A 3,397-nucleotide genomic window follows, 5' to 3' on the forward strand; every position below is an offset into this window, starting at 1 on the left:
CATCCTTTTCAAAGGAATGCAAAAATCTCAGCCCCAGCCAGAGGCATTGCAGCATTTTACTGATCGCTTTAATTTCATTCAGCACTGCCCCGCTCTGATAGCCGGGCAAAAAACCCCGATGGCTGCAAACCACGCAGCTTTTGTGCCGATAAATCGCATCGTGTTTGTATTGCCTTCTTCCAACGAGAGGACCAAGACATAAATACGGGGCACGACCCACTAAAACGTTGCTGGGACGTGAACCCTTTCGTCTCCAATTTATCATTTCAGACCTGCCCTGGCAAAGCGGTGTCATTGCCCTTCAGCAGCCGTCTGCTGAGCCCAGCAGAAAGGAGCTGTTAATCTCTGTCCTGCTCCGAAGGAAGTTGCTGCACGATGCAAACCGTTCCCTCCACAGGGGATGCATCCACCAGCATCGCCCGAGCGGGCAGCGATGACTTCCTACCCTCGGCTTTGGGGTTACGAGGCACTGGGGTTGCGTCGGCAGCCTGCACGTGCTCTGCTTTCCTACAGGAGGATTTGCAGGTAAAAATAAAAGCTTCGCTTTGAGAAAAACCACGCGCTCTGCAGCCAAAATGCAGGGAAGGGCTGCTCGTGGCAGGAGGAAGGTTAGGAGCTGGGCTCAAAAACTAGCGACAGAAACAAAGCAACCCTCAACCTCTCAAAAAACAAGGCTGGAAGAGAGAAACCTTGGGAAACGCTTGAGAAAACCAGGAGCACCGAAGCCTCCTGGTGCTTGGGAAACGCCCTGTGCAAGGTGGCACCGTGCAGGGAAATCAATTCGCAGGGGAGCCCCTCGCCAAGCCCCATTTCTCCAGAAAATCTCCTTCAGCACCCCTTTTGTTTTCCCCAGGATTATTTCTTTTCCCAGAGAGAGTCTCGTTGTCTCTTCTGTTATTTTTATGAAATGCTATTCAGCCTCGGAGGGCAGGAAGGGAAATTAGAGCCACCGGTTGCTCGCGCCGGAGCTGAGCAGCCCCCAGCAGGGAGCTGCACCGTGGGTTTTCCCAGCGCACCAGGCGAATGGGGACTGTCATCTCCAAATCCTCCTAGAGCCAAAGCGCATTTCTTTTCTCCTCAATTTGCTTGGCCTGTAAAAAAATAAATGAGCCAACACAGAGAAAACCCCAGGAGACAGGGATGAAAAAACATCCAAACCCTCCGTGGCACAGCAAAACAGCACGAGCCACCCAGCGCGCACACACCCCCACATCCCCAGCTTTGGGGTTCGGCTGGTTTATGAGGATAACCATGATTTTTGCTTGCAGACTGGAATTTTAGAAGTTTTCTAGGTTATTCAAGTCCCACGTGTGACACGGGCCATGAACAACACTGGGCTTTGGAGGGGGGTTTGGGCAGCAGCTGCCCCATCCCAGCTCAAGGGGCTTTGGGGGGGGATCCGGCCCCGCTCACCCAGTCCCAGCACCCAGAGCAGCTCCCTGCTTCCCTCTGCAGTCACAAGGCAGAAGGGCTCGCTTGGCTCGCAGCCTCCTCTGCCTCTCCCAAAGGCAGGACTTGTCCCAGTCCTTCCCCTGCCCATGCTCCCGCTGCAGGCTGGGCCGTACCCCACTTGGCATCACCCCAAATGCAACTCAGGGCCAGCATCCCCACCACGGCTCAGCATCCCCACCACTGGCTCTGGCTTTGCGCAACCCCCCAGTTTGCTCTTTTTTAAGCAAAAACCTCGCCAAACAGCCTCCTCCCCGCTCTTTAGGAAAAGCCCGCTGCCCGCAGGTAGCGCGGCGAAAAGGAAGCGGGGAGGAACCTTTTCATTTGTTTTCCCCACTCAAACATCCAAACAGGCTCTTGCAGCCTTAGCCAAGAGGTCTCGGCGTTTGGCAAACGCTCTGCAATTAAGTGACACGTTTTGGAAAGGATTCTCCCTCGATCCCGGGGAAGGGAGGGGAAACACCCACGTGCACAACAGGGAACGGAGCCGAGGTGGTGCAAGAAGGCGAGGGGGGGTCGTTGTAGCAGGATTTCCCAGGAGCAATGTTATTTTTTATTTTAGTATTCAACATTTTGCATCCAGCTGCAAAAAATAAATAAATAAATAAATAAATAAAAACTTGTGTTTGGAGGCACCCGGTTCACAAGCCCCAGCTGGTTGGATCATACCTGGTCGGGAGGCCTCGGCTGGATCCGTGCAAGGGCTGAGCACATCCAGAGATGGGGCAGCGCCTCCAAACCACCCCTTAGGCAGCTGAATTCAGGCGAGGAGCTTAGGAGACCTTCCCTCAGGACAGTGCCAGAGCCTGGAGCACCGGCATCCCTCGCACACAAAGTAACAGAGCTCTGTTACGGATAGAAAAGCCAGCAGATGCACGCACAGCCACGCTTCCCAGGGGAAATCTCACCTTGCACACACGCACCGAGGAACCTGCCTTCCTCCCTCACTTCACCACTGGGCTCCTAAGCTCAAAATGATGCAGAACAACTAGCTACCAGCCTGGAGACGTGCTTTGCTACCTCCTAACAAAAGGTTTTGTGAGGGGGAAAAGGCACCTTAACCACCCTCCTTCTATTTCTGGGTGCTAACAGCCCCCACCTGCTCCCCGTGTGCCCACCCGCTGCAGGCAGAGCACGGCAGCAGCTCCCGGGGAGGAGACAGGGCACCGAACCGTGTCTCGGAGATGCTCGGCTGAAATCTCACTGCTGTGGCCGAATAACCTTGGGGCGCTGGGCTGCAAAATAAAAGTAAGGATGGCAGGCTCCTTCCCAGAGCATCTGGAAGGGGGAAAGGGCGGCACGGGGGGGATACGCAGCATCGTAGGCTGTGTATGCCTCTTAATCAACACCCAAATTCATCGTGGGCTGTGTATGCCTCTTAATCAACACCTGACTTCATTTCTCTGCCTCCCCTAGCAGCTGTCAGGCGGTTGAAGGCTGGGGTTCCCACTCTCGCTACGCTCCCTTGCTTCTTTCAAGTCTTTGCATAAGCCGCTCTCTCTGACCTCACGCTCTTTGCTGTCTCTCCCGGAGCCTCTTCCCTCGCAGTGTGTTTTCTATTTTATTATTTTTTTTTGTTCCTTGGCACTCACGTTCTTGACGATGCTGCTTTCCGTGCAGCTGTTCTGGTTTTGCAAGAGCAGCTCGGTGGCTCGCAGGGGCAGCAGACCCCATCCTTTCCCTTCAAGGCGTGCGCCCAGCGGCCTCCTGCCCGAGCCCCCAGGCCCCCACACGCGCGTGCCGTGCGGCCGCGTTACCCGTGGGTGTCTGCAGCCCCCGGGCGTTACCGGAGGAAGGTGCCCAGCAGCACCCTGCCACGGGTAGCTGCAAAACCCTCCCTTACCTGCTGTCACCGCTACCGATGCCACGAGCAGCCAGCTTCTCCTCCCATCACGTCTCAGGGCGCTGCGCCCTTTCTGCTTAAAAATATCCCCCCTGCTCCCCCCCC

General features: G+C 55.6%; 1 long non-coding RNA gene across 2 annotated transcripts; it reads right to left on the bottom strand.

Moving 5' to 3' along the window:
- Window positions 1-237: 237 nt before the first annotated feature.
- Window positions 238-2,522, bottom strand: LOC308181776. 2 transcript variants are annotated; one of them, XR_013941572.1, is made up of 4 exons: window positions 2,358-2,522; window positions 2,119-2,255; window positions 1,766-2,032; window positions 238-1,091 (listed from the first exon to the last, which is right to left on the bottom strand). It is a non-coding gene; the product is annotated as an uncharacterized lncRNA (long non-coding RNA). The 2 variants fall into 2 exon arrangements; XR_013941573.1 differs by having other exon boundaries at window positions 1,917-2,032; window positions 2,358-2,509.
- Between the last annotated feature and the right edge of the window lie 875 nt (window positions 2,523-3,397).

Source organism: Anser brachyrhynchus (assembly GCF_964034855.1).
Source record: "Anser brachyrhynchus genome assembly, chromosome: 22".
Classification (NCBI taxonomy): Eukaryota; Metazoa; Chordata; class Aves; order Anseriformes; family Anatidae; genus Anser; species Anser brachyrhynchus.